General features: G+C 37.8%; 1 protein-coding gene and 1 long non-coding RNA gene across 4 annotated transcripts in view; both read right to left on the bottom strand.

Annotated features, from left to right (window-relative positions):
- Window positions 1-22,076, bottom strand: part of slc4a11 (solute carrier family 4 member 11) — a 135,798-nt gene that overhangs the window by 89,067 nt on the left and 24,655 nt on the right. The gene's annotated exons all lie outside the window — the stretch shown is intronic.
- LOC121631360 lies at window positions 1,939-20,646 on the bottom strand. Its single transcript, XR_006008725.1, has 3 exons — window positions 20,603-20,646; window positions 11,451-11,454; window positions 1,939-1,990 (listed from the first exon to the last, which is right to left on the bottom strand). It is a non-coding gene; the product is annotated as an uncharacterized LOC121631360 (long non-coding RNA).

Below are 22,076 nucleotides of genomic sequence, written 5' to 3'. Positions count from 1 at the left end.
CCATACCATGTCATCTGTATGACTTGTCATAGCGTTGCAACTGACTAAACTTATTTCACCATGACTGGAACCTAATCTACGCAGTCACTTGACATACAACCTGCATTCATGTGCTGACTTGTCATGAGACACTGAAACAAGAATGACAACACAGGATCATAATGTGTTTAGGTTGTGTGCCCAATATGCCAACACTTCAGTTTTAAGTAATTGTTGCTTTTTGTTTTAGAAAATAACACTAAAAGAAAGGATAACTCTAAACCACTTCCAACATAAAAAATACCACTTCCAGAAAAGATAGAAGGTTTTCTATATTGCAGCGAAACTGAGCTCTGTGGTCTTTTTTTTTTTATTAGAACAATTACCTAACAGAAATTACTACAAAGTAAATCAAATTAATTTGACTTTTAATAGCTTGGGAAATAAGAACATCAACTGTCTCGGTCATGCAGAAAGAATCTGTGCCCATTTTTGATGAATACAAGATTTAAGGAAAGACTGGCTGCAGTGAAAAGGAAAAAAATAAAACCATTGTTGCATGGCATTTCCCCCTCTTTCTCTGCATGTTTGAACTACTGAACGAAATGCCAAAAAACCCCCCAAAAAACATCTTCGACAAGTAACTGGCTTTGCCATGGTGCTAGAAGGGTAAAGTTTTTCTCGTGCAGTTTTCTTCAAGCACCAAATTCACTTAACAGGAAACCATAAATGAAACTGATACTTAATCTAGCAGCTGTATGTTTCTCAACTAGCCCCAGATGTTGAAATATACATTAAAGTTAATGACATTTACAAAGAAAAAAACGTATCTGTGGTGAAACTTTTACATTAGTTGTTAAAACTGCATCTGAAGTCTTGCATTTTGGCAGGTAACCGTAACTCTGCCCAGAAAACAAACTGCAGCTGAAAGCATGTGACTGGAGCTTGTAAGTCCTGATCTGATTACTGTATACTCCCACAAGACAAACATAAGGAATTTTAGCTAAGACTAAAAAAAACAAACAAAAAAAAAAAAACGCTAAACAAACAACAACAACAACAAAAAAAAAAAAAACAAAATCCAAATTTACTTAATTTACTTAGAAACTCAGGTGTTAGTTGAGCCAAAAACATTAGAAGTCATAAATCTTGGATCATAAAAGTTGGATCCTGTTAAGGATGGGGCAGCTTTGACGAGTCACTGTGCTATAGACTCCCTGAGTTTACTTGTTACTGATGTTATTTCATTTCAAAATACCAAGAGGCCAAGGCCAAACCCTAAATACAAGTCAAATGCTACTCCAGAAATCAACAGGTGACATCAAGATGCAGTTTTTTCTTTCGTCAGTAGCCAAGTTTAGATGAACACGAGTATTTAGATTACAGGCCTGATCACTATAAAAATGTGTCATGGAAACATACGAGTTGCATTTAGATCAGAATTTGATTCTTGGGCGGGTTATGCCGGTTATTGTTTCGATCAGGTTGCAAGAAGACGTATAACCAGCAGTTATAACGTAACACACACCATGATGTGAAAAACGTTTTCAGGGTCTATGTAAACTGTACAGGTTTGAAGATATTTTACAAATGTAAATATGGGTTTAGCATTTCTAACTTAACAGAAAATGTATGTGAACAATTGAAGATGGATGTCTGGTCTGATGAGTCTCCATTTCAGCTCCACATTCAGATGGTGGAGTCAGTATTTGGTAGAAACATCATAAAAGCATGGATCCATTCTTTCTTGGATCTCAGGCTGCTGGTGGTGTAACGGTGTGGGGGATATTTTCTTGGTACACTTTGGGCCCCTTAGTACCAACGTGGCCTGGTTTAACCAGCACAGCCTACCTGAGTATTGATGCTGACCATGTCCATCCCTTTATGACCACAGTGTAGCATCTTCTGATGTCACAAAGCTCAGTTCATCTCCACCTGCTTTCTAGAACATGACAATGAGTTCACTGGACTCCAACGGCCTCCACAGTCACCAGATCTCAGTCCAGAACAGCTTGGGATATGGTGGAACTCATCAGGGATGCAGCTGACAAACATGCAGCAACTGTGTGACGCTGAATGTTTTTAAACACTTGAATCTATGACATCAAGTATTAAAGCAGTTCTGAAGGTAAAAGGGTCCAACCCGGTACTAGTGAAGTGGGCCTGTGAAAGTGGCTGGTGAGTGTATACTATATCAGTGGATACATGTTTTCTGTGCTTCCTGTTTTATTTAGTAGCTTCTGGTTTTATCTGTTCTTTCCAGTTTTCCTTCCTAGGTTTCTATTTCTGATACAATGCTTTTCATCACTCCTTGCCAGTTTCTTGTCATTATTGTCATCATTTGTTTTTATTTTCATCTTAGCTTCCCTGTGTTAGTCATTCAGTGCTTATTCTGGAGCTTTGTTAGTTTTGATTTTAATGTTCTGTTGATCCTGCCTTGGCATTGAGCATTGGTTGGACACTTGGTTCTTTAACCAACATCGACCTCATATCATCAATAATCAGAAATTGACTTGTGTTCTTCAGCATTGTCTATTATGTTTCACCAGACTTGCACCATACAAGTTTTTCTTCTTGTTTAACAGTTCGACGTTTTAAATGTCTGAGCAGTTAATCTGTGAACAACATGCAGGTGGTTCAGAAAAGCATCTGCAAGGCTGAAAAAGTCATAAACGCTCTCTTATCTCTCCATTCTTGATTTCCTTACACTGACTTCAGAACCCAGCTTGAAATTTTAGTTCCAACTTTCAGAGCCTAGCATGACTCTGATCAGGGTTTGTTGGTTGTCCCTCATTTAGGACTCGGAACAAAAGGTGGCTGTGCCTTTCAGGTTGTTGTCCATAGACTTAAGGAACTCGCTCTTTTTTTATTTAATTTAAAAAAGCAGCTTAACACTAATTTCTTTTAACCTGCTTTAATATTGTGATTTTTATTCTTATATTGTATTTTATTTAGTCTGGTTTTAATTTTGTTTTTGGGTTATATCTATAGGCGAATCTTTGTTTACATCTTTTTGCGCATGCGCGTGTGGTTGGGTGGCAAGAAGACCTGTTGAGATGGCGGAACCTGCTAGCATAAACAAGAAAGTAAGCGGGCGAAATCCAAATTATATAAGTACGCTAAGCTCCGAAGACCAGAGGAGGTTTAGAGAGAAACTAAAAATTTGTGTTGCAGACAAAATCGAACAAATACAAAGCCCATATGAAGTCTGGGATGACGAAAAATACTGGTCTGACTCACCTGCATCTTGGCCACAGATGTGCTGGGGAGATATTTATTCTTATTTAGTTGAAAGCCCTGGACCCTTCACCCACGAGAAGTTAAAAGCTTTTAAAAGCCTCGAAGCTTATAACTATTTTGTTTCAAGAAAGGTTGCGCCAATCTTTTCGGTGAAACAAAAATCAGTGGTCGTGCTCAAAGCGGAGGTCAGACCCGGCCAAGCAGAGTCACAGCGTGATTCGCATCTTCCGTGGGTGATCGCCCAAGAAACCGGTGAAATAATCACATGTCACTGCGACTGCAAAGCCGGGTAAGGCTTTATTTATCAGTGCCTTTGAATTTTTTATTTTAAATCTAATGACTGTTTTTCAATTTTATTGGTCCTGTTAACTATAATTTAAATGGCGTTTGGTCTATCGTGAAAAACGATCATAACATCTTACAAAATTTTTCTTTCAAATCCAGTCTAGGAGAAACATGCAGTCATGTAGCAGCTTTAATGTTTAAAGTAGAAACAGCGGTCAGGATAGGACTTACAACAGCTGCGTGTACCAGTGAGGCTTGCAGGTATCAAAGCACGTATCATAGCACGTAACCATTTCCTTCTTTTTTCGGTGGGAATGCGGAAAAACTTTTTGTTGGGCCCCCAACGAGCCGTACAGCCAATCACACAACACGAGTGAACCATGTAGTAGATCGCCCTCAAACTCCAAACGCAAAGAAATCCAGCTAACAGATGCAGCTTCTTGCCACCCAATACCGTGATGCAATGCGGCAAAAGGTAAACACTGACGTCACAAAAGATTCGCCTATTGCATGCTCCTTATGTGTTTTGATTTTTTGAAGCACTTGTGCCTTTTGCTCTTGAAAAATGCCATATGAATAAACCCCCATTTTCAGCTCAACTGCTTTAAGTTTTCTCTCATGGTCTCCCGTGGTTAGAAAGTATGGCTCTCTCTTTTTTTTTTTTTAAACATTCCCATTTTGTCTGCACTTGCTCCAAAATCTAGACACAGATGATACATTCAACATATTTCGCTAGATTTTCTTTTTCTATTGTTCCCACTAACAACTTACTTATTGGGTTAATGTTTCCTAAAACTCGGCCAGGAAAATGCTTTTTATTTAATTTATTTTAGATTAATGCTTATTGAACATCCTAGTGTGGTGATTCAACAGTTTTAGCTAAGGGTTAGATTTTTGTTTCCTTGTGCTTTATACAGCAAAAAAAAAAAAAAAAGGGCAACTAACCAAAGATGAAAATCATCCAAGTGCCTTCATGAGTAGATTATGATGACAGCTACTAAAGCTAAGACAGAAGTTAACCTTCAACGATATTAAAATTCTGTATTTGTTTATGTTTTTTATTCAAAGACAGAGGCCACTGAATTTACAAGTTAATTTCTCACCTTGATGTAAATGCTCTGTGAAAGGTCAGTCATTTACATAAGCCTACAAATATAACATCAGTGTGTGTGGTATGGCCAGTGGGTCTCTTCTGCATAAGAACTGTTGCGCACTGTGAGGGCAAATGCATCATTCTATAAGCCAGAGGATAATTTGGAGTATTCGCACCTACCCCACTTGTGCAAGCCAGATGTAATGCTGAGAACACTCTGCTTCAACATTAAACTGCACAACTACACTGCAGAACATGTCTTAAATGTTGATAAGACAAAGTGAACTGATAACCTGAATCAAAACACAGCTGTAGTGATTGTTACTTACTGATGCCTGAAGTGATGCATTGAAGCCTAGAGACTGCATTTACATTCGCCTCTGTCTTTGTGAGAAAAGTCAAGTCTCATTAATATGGTAGCTCCCGGGTGCACCTGAGGTAGGTTGAGTGTGGTGTAAAATTAAGCTCAACAGAGTGGAAGAGAAAGAAAAATACTAGAGAGGAAAAAGAAAGTAAAATCTGAGAACATAATCTGTGAACTAACCTGCAACACACTTTTTTCTAACAATTTCTGACCTGGTTTTTAATTAATCTCAGTAGTAGTAAGTGCTAAGTAGTAAGCCTGTTCAGCTTATTCCTTACAAGAACAATGTGACAATCCAGATTCATGGCAGACCTGCCCAACAAGCCCTTTCCAGCACTGCATTCCAGTACTTACTCTAGTAACTTGGGTGTAGATCTAGGTAAGGACGGTTTGAACATCTCTTTTCCAAAATCTAACAACTCCTGAGTAGTCCGTATCATTTTCCATGTCACAAACATTTTAATGATCTGTGCTCTTAATGTGAGTCCCACTTTATAACCCAGGAATCACCAACTCTGGACCTCTTGAGCCAGTGTCCTGCAGGTGTTTACTGTCCCTGCTTCAACACACATAGCTCAAATAAAATAGTTCACCAACAGCTTGTTGTCAAGGTCTACACCAGCCTCCTAATGACCCAATATTTAAGTCAGGTGTGCTGCATATAATTACATATAATGTGATGTGTGTGATATATGTTTTATTGTAAAAATACAGAATGTATCACATTATATGACAGCTTATGGGAAAAAATGTGGAACGTATCACTAATATAATAAGCCCCATTTCCACCAACGGGTGTGGGTCAGGAAGGGTGGGTCAGGACCCACTTTTTTTTAATTTCCACAACCGAAAACTGGGAAGGGCACCCTCATATCCGACCTGACCCTTCTTACTTTTTGAGACCCTTTTGTTGGGGTACCAATCTAACTGATCCGACCCAAAAGGGTGGAGCTTGATACACTGCAATTCGTTGATTGGTTTAAAAAAAAAAAAAAAAAAAAAAATAGTAATTTCCCGTGTGACCAGGAATAAAAACAAAGCAGGAACGGCTCCTTGTTTAAATAAACGTATTTCATTTTTATTGATTAAATCTCTATTTAAAATGCCGTCACAAAGCACCACCAAGAAGAAAGAATACAAACTGTTGGGCGCGCCATTCTCCTCCTTTGTTTCTGAGTTATGTTTTTGTTATGCTTTAAGGAAGGCGTTGTGCGGCCATGGTGTCATGCTATTACATAGCTGAGGCATCCGTCGCTATCCGGCTGATACTCCGCCTCTCAAGTAAGGTTACGCTTGGCTGTGGGACGGCAACAAGATTGCGAGCCACACCCGTTGGTGGAAGGTGTCAAAACGAAGACTGAATGTCTTTTCTGATTACAGCACCTCTTCATCTGCAGCTTTAACAATACGTTAAAGCTCTTGCAAAAGCATACTTTGTTAATATAGACATACTGTCACATGCATTTGTGTGTTATGTTGGTTTATGAGACGCCGTTAACAGGCTGCCCGACCATCTGATCAGTTTCTGGCAGACGATCACTTTGTGGCACAACAACTTTGACTCGCTACAGAGCAGCGACAATGTGGAGAGTTTGCAATGACAGCAGTGGACCAGAGCAGCATTCCCATAAATGGTCCCCGCCTCCACCCCTCAGTCTTGCTGCAAGTAGCCAAACTGGAGAGAGTAAGTTTATCAAAATGGAGAATTTTTGTGTCTGTGACTAAAAAAGAAGAAAAAACAGGCAGAGCGAAAAGAAAAGATCAAGGCGGTGATCAGTAGCTAATTTATCTCTTGTCCTCATGTTGAGTTCCCGGCTGTTGCGAGGCTGAAATTAAAAACATATTTTGGACAATACTCTTTCTTTAGTTATCAAATACTATAAAGATAATAACATTAAGTTAGAATTTGTTGGCAAGAGATTTAGATAATACACTTCAAAAGTTTTCAAAAATAAGTTGTGTGTTGTCTGCAGGATGTTTTTATATTGTATTTTCCATGTGTCCAGTTGGCTTTATGTTTCTGAAAACTACATTTATTCATTTATATTCTGTATGCTGTAAATGTAATTTTAAAGAGTCATAATACAGGGCTCAGCACATAGTTTAACATTCAGTATTGTAATCATGTTAAATCATACTGCCCCTGTTCAAGTAATTAAAATTAAAAATAAAAGAAGAAAAACTGTGGAACTTGCCAAAGAAAATCCAAAAGTTAGATTTGAGAAATTTATTATATTTGCAAAAAAAGCCTATGAAGATATTAAAAATGTTATTGTTATTAATATAAAATATCATAATTAAAAGGGTGGTGAACACTGGTTGGAGGAGCCCCCTGTGAAATGTTGCCCAGGGCCCCAGGACACTCTAGAATCACCTCTGCAGGTAATTACAGGTCAGCTATAACATCAGAGGGTAGAATGTGTTTATTATATTTGTGTGTATGTGGTTGACAGGTACAGAGAGAAGTCAAGATTTCCCTCATAAAATATGCTAGAATTTCCTCTGCAAAAACCCCTTTGGTTGCCTATCTTTCAGCGCAGTTCTTGATGATGACAAGAACAAGTAGGCTGTAAAATCCAGCATGAATCCATCTCTGCATACCACCCTTTACAGAATACTTCCACATGATCTGATCCAGAACGTCCGAATCTAAAAACAGAACAGCCCAAAATGCGGTCAAAATGACCACCTGTAGCTGAAATAGGTAGAAATGATCATATTTCCTCTGTTCATACAAAATGTTTATTATTTATTCACACAGCTGAACTGTAGGTGAAGTTAAGAGGGACCACTTCTGTGAGGTGCAGTCAAGAAAAACCCTGGTTCATTTAGTGAGGTAATTAAATTAATAAATGTAGTAAAGGGAGGGGGGAGAACACTTCATCCAGTGTTCATGTAAACATGTCAGCTGGAATCTCTGATTAGGTTGATTTCAATCGGACCGATATAATATTTGTCCATGTAAACTTAGCTATTATGACATCCAAGGTGTAACAGCAGTATCTCACCATGTCTCAGCCCAGTATGAAGCACAACTTAATCAGGTTTTGTAAAATCTGTCTGATCTGCCCCATGCCTGTTTCCTCATTCAAAGAAAAAAACATTCTTATATTTCACATTTTAACAATAAAACTATCACATTATACCATGACAAATGAGAATTTCCGTTTCCTTGGGTGACAGTTCTACATTTAGGTACTAATGCGTTGAGAACTTGCCCAACGCCCACATATTGTTTTTGTTTCAATCTAAAAGTTTTTCACACCTGAGTCACGGTCTTACTTAAGGGCGCATTCACACCACCCATTTTTTTTGTTTGTTCAGACAGCCCGCCTTGTTTGGGTAATTGTGAATGAGCAAACAAATTGGTTACAAATGCAAATTTGTCCACTTAAAGGGCACCAAATACAAAAAAGCGGACTACAAAGCAAATTGTATAGTGGGTTCAGTGCACGACATTGTGGGTAACAACAAAAACGAAAGAATGTGTGGGATGAAAGGTGGCTCTAGCCGGGAGAAATTGCTCGCAGTCAGACGTAGAAGAACTTGGTAAAAGCTCTGACAGAAATATGGTCAACCCAAGACCTTTTAGGATCTAAAGCAGCTTCTTGTTTTGCTGTTATGTGGTGGAAACATGTTTTCCTGCATTAACCAATAGATGAGCGAGTTTTCTGTGTTGTGTCTCCTCCTTCAGTAATTCTTAATGCAGCGCCGCCTCTGGCAGGGAGTGAAATACAGGGTGTGCAGAATTATTAGGCAAGTTGTATTTTTGAGGATTAATTTTATTATAGAACAACAACTATGTTCGCAATGAACACAAAAGACTCATAAATATCAAAGCTGAATATTTTTGGAAGTTAGAGTGGGGCTTTTTTTTGTTTTAGTATCCTAGGAGGATATCTGTGTGTGCAGGTGACTATTACTGTGCATAATTATTAGGCAACCTAACAAAAACCAAATATATACCCATTTCACTTATTTATTTTCACCAGGGAAACCAATATAACAACTCAAAATTTACAAATATACATTTCTGGCATTCAAAAACAAAACAAAAACAAATCAGTGACCAATATAACCACCTTTCTTTGCGAGGACACTCAAAAGCCTGCCATCCATAGATTCTGTCAGTGTCTTGATCTGTTCACGATCAACATTGCGTGCAGCAGCAACCACAGCCTCCCAGACACTGTTCAGAGAGGTGTACTGTTTTCCCTCCCTGTAGATCTCACATTTGATGAGGGACCACAGGTTCTCTATGGGGTTAAGATCAGGTGAACAAGGAGGCCATGTCATTATTTTTTCTTCTTTTAGACCTTTTCTGGCCAGCCACGCAGTGGAGTACTTGGATGCGTGTGATGGAGCATTGTCCTGCATGAAAATCATGTTTTTCTTGAACGATGCTGACTTCTTCCTGTACCACTGCTTGAAGAAGGTGTCTTCCAGAAACTGGCAGTAGGACTGGGAGTTGAGCTTGACTCCATCCTCAACCCAAAAAGGTCCCACAAGCTCATCTTTGATGATACCAGCCCATACCAGTATCCCACCTCCACCGTGCTGGCGTCTGAGTCGGAGTGGAGCTCTCTGCCCTGTATTGATCCATCCACGGGCCCATCCACTCTCATTTCATCAGTCCATAAAACCTTAGAAAAATCAGTATTATGATATTTCTTGGCCCAGTCTTGACGTTTTATCTTGTGTGTCTTGTTCAGTGGTGGTTGTTTTTCAGCCTTCCTTACCTTGGCCATGTCCCTGAGTATTGCACACCTTGTGCTTCTGAAATATGGCAAAACTGGTGGCCAATGGCATCTTGGCAGCTTCACGCTTGATTTTCCTCAGTTCATGGGCAGTTATTTTGCGCCTTGTTTTTTCAACACGCTTCTTGCGACCCTGTTGACTGTTTTGAATGAAACGCTTGATTGTTCGATGATCACACCTCAAAAGCTTGGCAATTTTAAGAGTGCTGCATCCCTCTGCAAGACATCTCACTATTTTTTACTTTTCAGAGTCCGTCAAATCTCTCTTCTGACCCATTTTGCCAAAGGAATGGAAGTTGCCTAATAATTATGCACACCTGATATAGGGTGTTGATGTCATTAGACCACACCCCTTCTCATTACAGAGATGCACATCACCTGATATGCTTAATTGGTAGTAGGCTTTCAAGCCTGTACCGGTTGGAGTAGAACAACATGCATAAAGAGGATGATGTGATCAAAATACTCATTTGCCTAATAATTCTGCACACACTGTATGTTATCTAAAAGGTCTGATTCTGCAGCATGAATGCAAACTGTTACACCCCCCCAATTGAACCGAGTCCCCAACCCTAAGGAGTTTAGCGGACTATCCTGGTGTGAATGCATCCTGATGTCCTATGTGATTAATCCCAAAAGACCCCAGGATATCACTATAACAGATCATCTCGGTCTATATTATTTTGAGGGATTAGAGGAGGATGTAGTCCTCCACCCCATGAGTTCTCACTTATAAATAACACATGGCCACAAGTTGATTAACTTCTTCCAACACATTTGTAATGTGTGGCCATTACTTATTAACACGTAGCCACACAATAAAATATATATATATATTTTATGTCACCAGACAAGGTCCATACAGACATCATGTCAAGTAATTAATTTCGCCTGGATAGTTTTTGTTGTGGTTGTGAAACTTACGCACACCACTTGTAGATGTAAGACTATTGTATATTACTCAGTCAGCCATATTTCTATTACATTATATTTATATTATTCATTCAGTCATTCATTATCTTGATCGCTAAGTTCACTATGGGTGGCAGGTAAGCTGGAGCCTATCACAGCATTTTAGCAGGTGAAAGGCAGGGTACACCCTGGACAGGTCACCAGTCCATCGCAGGGCTAACACAGAAAGACAAACAACCATTCACACAAGCACTCACTCCTAGGGTGAATTTGGAGTGATCAATTAACCTAACATGCATGTCTTTGGATGGGGGAGGAAGCTGGAGAACCCGGAAAGAACCCACACATAACTCCACACAGAAAGGCCACCGCCCCCCAGGTTTGAACCGCCCCCCAGGTTTGAACCTCCCCCCAGCCGAGGCTCGAACCAGCGACTTTCTTGCTGTGTTATTATTATATTATTATATATTTATATTATATTTATTTTAAATGTTGGCAGTTCAGCTGTACAGCTGCTCCTGTCTGTCTAGCCCTGCCGAATGTGGCTTCCAGCTTTACCAACCTGTCAGTTGTGCACGTCTGCAGCTGGAACAGCCTCTCAGTTCCTGTATCACACCAAACAGGAAACAGTCATCAGTGCTTGTGTGATGTTTTAGCTAAAAAAGCAACGAGCTAAAGATCTTGTATAGTTTCCTGTAGAAAGTCAGCTATTTCTGCTGGAGTTCTACCGGCTATAAACCTTCATTTACCTCCCGAAGCCACACTCGATAAAGCCAGACAGCGCTAGGAAGGATCGGCTGCACAGCTCTCCCTGCACTACCAGCCTGTGACCTGCTAAGTGTTGATTGATCAATAGGCTGGATCTGCCCCGAGGACATGCCTTTTCAGGTCCGTCCCCCTCATTTATATAATGAGGAAGAAATGCATACAGAAATGTGAAAAGGAGACAGAAAAAATATGCTTGAAAAAATAAAGGAAGAAAATGCTTGGAAGATTGAAAATAATAAGGACGTAAATATGACTGTGAATAAAAAAAATGCCAATAAATAAATGAAATGTTAGATGAAAATACAAAAGTAAATCATTTTGGGGATGAGAAAATGTAACAGGAGATTATTGCAGAAATAAATACAGGCATAATAATAAAGGAGGAAAAACTTGAAAATAAAAAAATCACCAGGTAAATAAACATTTTTTAATGGAAACTTGGAACTTGAAACTTTTTTTGTAAAATAATTTATTGGCACATCAATTTTTTTATTGAGGCATTTTTTTTAATTTTGGCAATTTCAGCCCTCCATAAGAGAGAGCCATGAAAGCAGGGTTGAGACTGACACTGATATTACTTTATTGTCCCAAAATGGTGAACGAATCAATGAAAAAAGGCTCCACTATGTCAGTAATATGAAAGCATTTTACTGAAACTGAACACGTTAATACAATGTCCAAACATTGTCGGTTGTGGTGCCAAAACAGGAAATACGACTAGCTTGCTTAGTCACCTGAAAAGGTATCACCCCAGTTCTTCCATATATATATATATATATATATATATATATATATATATATATATATATATATATATATATATATATATATATATATATACACACAGTATATATAAAAATGAGAGAGAGAGAGAGAGAGCGAGAGAGAGTATAGATAGATCAATACAAAAACGCGATCACATTTTTTCCATATTAACCAACCCCAAAACAAAAGCATAATGTCTTTACGTTTCATTTTTCATACCATTTGTCAGAAGTGTGAAGCATTTAAGGTTTAGAGCTTTAGTTTTCTTAGTCTGATATGATCTGTCCTTGGACCTTCATATCTCTTATTACAAATCCTGACACGTGTTGTATATGCCTTCAAAAAATCTGCGAGAAAAACAGAAAATGCTCAGTGGGATTTTTCTGTTTTGATGGTCCAATATTCACTTTGTTCTAGCTCTGTCTTTGATCTCCATCAGCTCCTGAGGAAAATATTAGGCTTTTCTGCTGCTTAATGCTCCACTACACTCTTTTTGGTTGCACTGCTGTGGCTTAACATGATCAAAAACAGTGACAGTGAACTAAAGAGATAAGTTGCAGGCAGGACAGATAAACAGTAAGCTGACACTCTCTATAAAACTCTGTGAATCCATGGGGAACCACAGACTGAAGTGAGAATTTGTACATTCATCCCCATCAAAGACCTCTGTCACACTGCCACAATGTGTTCACACTGTAATTTGTAAAATATGTGCTACAGTCACTTTTAAAACATTTACTGAGCTGGATATTTTACAGCTGAAAAAACCAATAATGATAAAACCAACTAATGATCATGTTAATCTTTTTACTTTAACAAATGACATTTCTTACTGCAGTTTCTTGGCATGTGACAACATGATGAGCTAAGTTTGGACATAAATGTCTCAGTGAATTTCACTGATTGTAACATATTTCCTTTTTAAACATCTTGTACCATCAAAGTTTTAGCTTGAATGATGGGGAAACAGAAATTATCAGTTAAGATATTTATCTCAAAATACCCGGAGAAAAGGGAAGACTAATGTAAACTGAGATATTTTGCTAATATCCAACATTAACACCAGTTATAATAAAAAATAAAACAAGCAAGGTTTTAGATGTTCCCCTGCTGCAACACACCTGACTCCAATCAATGGGCCATTAACTGGCTTGTGCAAAATTTTTAATTTGATTGAGGTGCTTTGCTGTAGAGAAACATCTCTATCTTGCAGTAGCTCGCAAGGACTGGAGCTGGAGATTCCTGGTCTAGAACAGCCTTTCCCAAACCGGGGGTCCCGACCCTCACTGGGTCCCCATGATCATTTCAGGGGGTTGCCAGATCGTTGTTGAAGAAAAAAAAAAAAAAAAAAAAGGTCTACATTTATCAAATAATTTGGGGATTTTATACGGGCTGCCAAAATAACCTCATTAATGCAAAGAGATTAGTCCATGAAATTAAAGTGCTACATTTTTAAAACATAAACGAAGTTATTACTTATGCCATAATAAATATTTGAATTTTCTCTGCGAGTGAAGCTGATTCTGGGCATGCATGCTCTTTGTTACAGATGTGAACTGAATCCAACAGTTAATTTATCCTTCTAGTTTTTCAAGCCTTACATGTAGAATAAAGTTATTATGGGTGTTCTTTTAAAAATCTGAATTTGGCCTCATCTTGGCAAGAGAAGGCGATTTTCAGCATATTTGTCACATTGTGAGGACACCAACGTATGTTATCTTGGGGCTCATGGCTCAAACCATTTGGGAATCATTGGTCCAGATTTTGCAAGAGGTGTGTATGTGATGTAGAAGTTTGGTTGAGGAAGTTCTGTCTCCTTTACAAGATATTTATAATTGAAGATGAGGTTCCTTATCGTGTTGATATAAATACTATTTGTAGGTATCCACAGTAACGGAGCAAGGGGAAACGTCATGCAGACCAGCAGACAGGGCAAACTCACTTGCGCACATGAGCACATCAACAGCAAATGCTCCAGAATATTTGTGGACACAGTCATACAGTCATGTCCACTGATGAGGAGATTTTATTTGGAGCCTGGGTGGAAGATTTCAGCAAAAAGCTTGAAGTGAATGTTGTCAGGATTTTATAACCAACAAATGCATTTTCATTTCTGCTATATTTTCATGTAAAATGATTGCTCATGCTTGTGTAGCCTTGACATATTGATAAAAATTACCAGTGGCTTTATATACACATCTTGTTATAGTGTTTACCTGTGTTGCATAAAAAATATTAAATTCATATTTACATTCCTGTTTACATGTTACAGAGCATAGTCTGATTACTAAGTCACATCCATCTTCATCCAGAGCCTTAATTACATCCACTAGGGATGTTATTCTACATCAGTCCCATTCCTCATTTAATCTGCTCTTTTAGTTTGTGTAAGATGTTGTGACAGAAAAAAGCAACCTGACCTATGAAAAAAGTTGCTATGAGGGCCTGGCAACATTTGTAAAAGCAGCACCAAGCATCACCAGATGCAAAACTCTCGTTGGACTACGCGTAAGTCGCCATCAAAAAAACCTGAAAATAAATAAAAATAAAAAATGTCTCACACTAATATTTCGTTGGACAGCCTTTAGCTTTGATTATGGCACGCAGTTGCCGTGGAATTGTTTTGATAAGCTTCTGCAATGTCACCAGATTTATTTCCATCAAGTATGGCATTCTTTTTTCACTAAGATCTTCTACTGGTGATGGGAGAATCCAACCGCTATGTAAAACCTTCTCCAGCACATCTCTTCAGGTCTGGGTTCAGGTCTGGATGCTGTAGTCACCAATAGGGGTGTGCCATCTTAGGTACCTCATGTTTTGATTAGATTACGATTCAGGAAGCATCTTTTTATTTACATTAGGGTTTTTTTCCCCACTCACTCCGTGGCTACCTTTATAATACTTTATACTTCATTCAGTATCCATTAATTCAAGTAACAAAAAACAAATTTATCTCTGTGAATTTATGCATCTCTAGTGTGAAAAAGGCTAAAGATTGGTATGGTAAAAAAAGAAAAAGAAAAAAAAAGGAAATTGAGTGAAACTTTCTGGGTTTGCTCAAATACACAGGGATAAAGTGTGGAGGAGAAACTCAGTAATATAAATATACATTATATATATTATATTATATATTATCTAATTTAAATATCTAATCAGCCAATAATAAGAATGGGAAGAAATGAGATTTAGGTGACACATGAACAACCATCTCTAGGGTCTAGAGGGAGAATCATCCAAAAATAAAGAAAGGAAAAACATCCAAGAAACTGGTTATTTTCTGAGGAGTCAATTTTGATACCAGAGGTGAGTGAAGAATAATAAAAAAAAAAAGAAACCCGAAAAACAATCTCTTTTTTTTCTTCTTATTGTGCACTGATGCCAAATACAAACATCTGTTAACATAGAATATTCTAAGGAAAACAACTTGGTATTTGTCTGCCATCCTTAGTGTTGAGGGTATTAAAATACTAGCTTGTGCTCCTGGTAAAGATTTGATTACAAAGTAAAAGAAGTAGAAATTCCACAGATCAATGATGTTATGGGATTTAGAGTGATTTGTGTTTTTGTTGTGATTCCCAAAAAGCAATGTTAGTGTTAACAAAATCTAATAATTGATATTCTACTACATTTTAAAATAGCGGCACCCTGCCAGGCTTCAGAGGAAATGCTCGTCAAACAGCTCTGCAAATAGTGCTTTCATTCCTTTGAACATTTCATATTTCACAGGGCTGAGCTGCACAGAATGCAATAAGGTTTATATTTACTTCAGTTATTTTAGCTGTGTGCCATCTTTCATATAACTCTGTTAATTTGTTTAATTTCTTATTTTTAGACTTCTTTTTATATTATAATACAACCTCACACTCCTGCTGTGTGTGTATGTGTAGATATTAAAGGCAACTGGTGGTTCAAACTAAAGTTCTGAGAAAAATTGGCCCTAAAAAATTGTGACAAAAAGTTAAGAGTTAGGAAACAAATTAGCAGCTAAACTGTAGCAGCTGAAGGCTAATTTCCTTTATTTATCTACTATATAGTTGGAGTAAAACTGAAACATAAATATAATACAATAAAACACCAATATAACTCTGTTTCAGAAGAAGAATTAGTTATGTTCACCAAAAACATTTCTCTAGCAGACACCATTTTTGGCACTTTTACAAACCAAACAATTAATTAATTGATAATATTATCTGCAGTATAATTAGAAAAAATCTTTAATTAAACCCTTATATGTAAACGTTGGGTTTTAATATGTCATTTTACTTCAGGAAAAGCTCTGAACAATTCTTCCCCCAATGACTTAAAATCAAGAGACCAACCTGGTCTATTATCAGTCAATACACTGACAGTCTTTTAAATACTGGATTTTCCGTTCAGAAATGATAATACAATAAATTTGAAAGACAAAAAACTATCAGAGATAATTGTGAAATGGAATTTCCATTAACAAGGAAAGAAAGTAGAAGAGGGTGGTACTGTGTTAAAAATAGGAATCTTATACTTTATTACATAACTTTCTAAACTTAAAACTTTGCTTCTGACTAATTTTGATGGCACATAAACATTTACTATAGAAATTCCTGGAATTGTTGTGTCCCTGCAGCATTCCATGCTGAGAAACCAAACTTCACAACTTTTTTCCCAACCCAGGGTGTCATGTGACAGCTGCATTTTACTTTATGTAACTACATCACATGCTAGCAACTGGATATCAACACACGAGCACCCTGGCTAATCCAGCAGAGACATACAAGAGATTGTCGGGCTACAGTCCTTTATGGCGTAAGAAATAAATGATGTCCAGCGGACAGCAGACACTAAAATAAATGCTTTCGCTACTACCTTGTTTAAAAGTTGGCACCAGGATGTTTTCCTTCCAGATATGCAACCATTTCCATTTTGCAAAGAGTTAAAAAAGTTGTTTTTTGTTAAAAGAACATAAAATAACACATGCTTAGAAGATTTTGGTAGAGCTTTTTATTTTCTCCACACCTGAAAGTGTGAATCATCATCACTGGTGCTACGCAAATCAAAGAAACATCAGTTCATAACGGACATTGCTGATGATCAAGCTGTTCGTGTAACTATGCTATCTGCTAATATCTGCGGAGAAATCCATAGCTATATCCATCACTGCACCTCTCCATGCAGAGCAAATTATCTAAAACTTCTATGTTTGGTTATTTAGCTAAATATTCAAACTTATTCATGGAAGTCTGTTTGTGCACATGCATGTTTACACCTGAACATATATTAAGAAGCAAAAATTGGTAATGTAAATAAAATATCCCCTCCTGGCCTGATATCAAATAAATCAGGACATCAATCTTAGATATGTGACTGAGAAAAAAAAAAAAAAGACCTGGACAAAAAGGTCCATCCACCAATAACAAAGATGTTGAAATCAGTGACCTTCGAAACTCACATTTGATGCGCTCATTCATCCTGGAAAAGCACTGTCCACTTACACAGCAACTACAATGTAACAGAGGAACGTAGTCTGAATCCAGATGTGATTTCTATTAATTCTTTTATAAATTACTGCTTTGTCTAGTTAGGTGGAGGAGCTGCCACCACATATATTCTTTGTATTTTTGTAGAATAAAACAGGTTCCTGTCAGCCTTGCCCTCTCTCTTTAAGAAAATAAAAAACTGTCATGCATCAGACTCCAGCTGAGGGCTTGAAGTCAGGTCTGCTTCGTGTTTCGGCTCAGAGCCACATATCTATTGAAAATGGTGTCACGCTTTCACCAGTTAATTGGCATCAAAAGATAGCAGCGCCACACTTGTATGTAAAGAAAAAAACATAGAAAAAAAATAGTTTTTGATGAAAATGAGTGCACAGGAAGGCATCTGGAATGACCCTGCAGCTACTCTGGAGCTAGTCATCAGCAGGTGCTATGAGGCTCCAGTAAGCTCACAGCTTGGGATGCATGTGTGTGTTACTGAGTGATGAATCACCATTTGTGAACTGCTTTAACCACTACAACACAATAAGCTGCACAGAAAGAGCTCAGCAGTTAGGACCCCCACCTCGTAGCCACATGTATTTTTCTACTGGCCTGGGATTGAATCCTACCAGAATAGAGTAAGATGTGTATGTGCGCTTTTCTGAGGCCTGCTGTTTTTTGTTTGTTTTTTTTTTTTCCATTTTTTATGTAAAATGGGAATGAAAAAGAACAAGTAACAAAAACAAAAATAATTTATATTTCTAACATAACCTACGTTCAGCAGACTCACTTGAGCTAAATCTGTAATACAATAATATGAAGACAAATTTCAAACCAAATAAAAAAAAAAGAAAAACAACAACACAAAGCTTAAATAACTAAGCAAGTGTAACTCAAACCAAAAAGAAGCAGCAAACATGCTGAAAAGTGTAAAGAAAGATTTTTCTTGGATCTTACAAAAAGATACGTAGCACAGCTGTGGCAATCATCAGATGAAGAAATATTTGCACAAAGAAACCCAGACGTGCTGGAGCCTTAGACAAATGAACAATTATTAAAATGAGGAATGTAACTGTAAACAAGTGACAGTCTCCGATTTTAACAGCAAGTCCCGAAGTAAAAATAAAGCTGTGCAGAATGTTATGGTGCATGTTCTAAATGAAAAAAGCGGGACTGTCAGAAGAGCAAAGGGAAGCAGATAAAGCTCCACATTTTTTCTATCATCCTCATTATTATTAATGATAATGTAAAAATAGCAAATCCTCACATTTAAGACTGAAAGTCTAAAGCATTTTGGATTTTTTGGTTTTAAATCCAATTAACTGATTAACAATTATTAAGCAGTAAAATTAACCGGAAATTATTCTCCACTACTTTTTAAAAGAGCCCAGAAGGAGAAGAGTTTCCATTTGATCTATGTTCGCTGGTGAACACTAGAGGTATGCAAATTTCTTTTGTTCTAAACTGTATGGTATGTGAACTCTGAAACACTGCAATAAATTAATCTTGGGTATAAGATTGTTGTTTGGTGATTTTAGAGGGTCAACTAAGCAAGATGGTTTAAGTTACCAGAGCTCGTTATGGTAAACTGCCATTCAACACCAACGGAGTTGAGACGGTTGTGACAAAGTTGGTATAAAACACAGACGAAGCAGCAGCATACATACATGGTACAGTAGCTGTACTCTACAGATCAAGTAATGGTAAAAATAAACTCTGATTGAAGACTGTTAAGATGGCACCACGTTATATATGGACTTTATGAGAAAACCAGGTTTCATGCAACATACAAAAGTATAGTACAGTTGAAGTTGGTCTCCTGTACTTTCATCTGATCTTTTAACGTACCAAATAAATATGGATTTCAGACTCATCCAACTATACTGATTAATGAAAACGTAGCTGTGTTTTCTGAGACACTGAGGTGCACATTTATAGGCACTGAATTATTAACGTGGGCCAGTAAAGACTCAGCTCTACACTTAGATTTACTCTTTTAGTAGATGCTTTTATGCCGAGCAAACTTAAGGCTTCAGTGCCTTGGTGAACCTAATTAAATGACAAAGTACAAGTAGAACAGATACAGAAGAACTAAGTAAGTTTAGCTTTGGCATGTTAAGAGAAGATGTCTTCCACATATAAATAATTATTTCTGACTATTTAAACAGGTTTATGGTTGTGTGACGAAGGACTTCTGGCCCTAAGGCTTGTACTGGACCTAAACTGAACTTGACGGATGTTAACTCTTGATAAACATCATGTTTTAAATCACATATGTCAAACTGGTCCAGCAAAGGGCCGTGTGGCTGCAGGTTTTTGTTCCAACCAAGCAGCAGCACACCAGATTTGACTAATTCAATCAACTGATCTCAGTCTTCAGACAGCTGATTGGTCAAACTGTGTGCTCTTGGCTGGCTGGAACAAAAACCTGCAGCCACACGGCCCTTTGCTGGACCAGTTTGACATGCCTGTTTTAAATAGAAGTTTACTGTCCCCACACAACACACAACACGTTCAACAGCAGCAGAAGACCACACCCGGTGCCTCCTGGCAGCTAAGAACAGGAAACTGAGCCTACAATTCACACACACTCACCAACACTGGACAATAGAAGATGGAGAAACGTTGCTCTGATGAGTCTCCATTTCAGCTTCACATTCAGATGCTAGGCTCAGAATCTGCTGGAAACATCATGAAAGCATGGACCCATCCTGCCTTGGATCAACGCTTCAAGCTGGTGGTGTGATGGTGTGGGGGAAAGATTCTTGGTACACTTTGTGCCCCTTAATACCAACGTGGCCTGGTTTAACCACCACAGCCTACCTGAGTATTGTTACTGACCACAGTGTACCATCTTCTGATGCTACTTCCAGCAGAATAATGCACCATGTCACAAAGCTCAAATCATCTCCAACTGCTTTCTAGAACATGACAGTAAGTTCACTGGACTCCAACGGCCTCCACAGTCACCAGATCTCAATCCAGCCACTTTAGAATGTGGTGGAACAGGAGATTCTCATCATGGATGCAGCCAACAAACCTGCAGCAACTGTGTGATGCTGTCATGTCACTATAGAGCAAAACCTCTGAGGAATGTTTCCAACACCTTTTTGAATCTATGACACCAAGAATTAAGGCAGTTCTGGAAGGAAAAGCGGTACCAACCTACCTACTTTACTTAATAAGGTGAAGCTAATAAAGCGGTTGGCAAGTATATTGTTCTATATATATTGACTGATAATGGAAATTAAACCATTAGACACAGTCTACTGTAACCCTTTGAAAAGCAGATATGTATAATATGATGCAGCACTAGCATGTATGCCACTAATGCATACTGTAAATGTTATTCACACAGCAATATTTTGTAGAAATTCAAACTTAACTATTAAATTAATGGGGGCAAAATAACTTGTCTGAAAGGACCTCACACGAATTATTATTTATATTAAAAAAAGCTGTTTATGCACAACAGATCCATGCAGGCAGTTCTAACATCTGGACTGTTACAATTATAGACAATTAGTTCTCATGGAAATGATTGCAATCAGTCATGTAATTGCCTATGTTAATTTCTATGTCACATTATAGCCCAATTCTAAGGATAATTAAAATAATACACATGCACCATATGGAGAATTTTATAGCCTTTAAGAGCTAAAGACAATTCAGTTAAATTACGAATAAATACTTATTCTAATACTTTCCACCTTTCTGCTGCAAACCCATCAACCGGGCTTTATCAAGTTAATGGGCTCCATTTTCATTCAGCTTAAAACTAAACTGCTCCCACATGTCGGGTTCAGATATGAAATTAGGTCCAAAACTTTACCATCAACAGATGGGTACTAGAATACAGTTGGTCTAGAATACAAGAGTCTCAAAACAAACACTGAGGGTAGGGTAAAACTGTAAAAAAAAAAAAAAAAAACCTACCTTCTATTCCAAATAGGAAAAATGACTAAAGAAATTGGGAAGGACATGAGAAAAGACAACTGCTCTGCAATAAGAACCTGACCACATTGACACTAAGCTGGTATGTGGTTCTACAGCACAACAGATGTTCAATATATAGGGCGTTAGAAACGTCATCTAATGCAATCCATCATATTACACATCATATTGACTTTTATATTACTATGTTAAAAATAAAACATAATTATCAAAAGGAGAGAAAAATGACAAGTTAAAAATGTTACTGTCACAAGCTACACTGTCCCTTATTTCCATCCACAAAAATCAATTAGTACAACTGGATCAACAGTGTTTCCTAAAGGAAGCACTGGAGCTTTTTTCCTTTGTATTTGGTGACTTCAAACAGCTCTTATCATGGCTGCCACTTCGATAATCCCAGGTCATTTCACTCAGTCAGGAAGGCTCCTGATCAAAACAAACTATTCGACCAGACTGTGGGAAGTAAAATCCCTCCAGATAGGCTGCAGCCCCCCGCGACCCTGAACTGG

This window comes from Melanotaenia boesemani, chromosome 20 (assembly GCF_017639745.1).
Source record: "Melanotaenia boesemani isolate fMelBoe1 chromosome 20, fMelBoe1.pri, whole genome shotgun sequence".
Lineage (NCBI taxonomy): Eukaryota > Metazoa > Chordata > Actinopteri > Atheriniformes > Melanotaeniidae > Melanotaenia > Melanotaenia boesemani.
The sequence above is the reverse complement of the archived record's forward strand: the minus strand, read 5'-3'. Positions and strand labels throughout refer to the sequence as shown.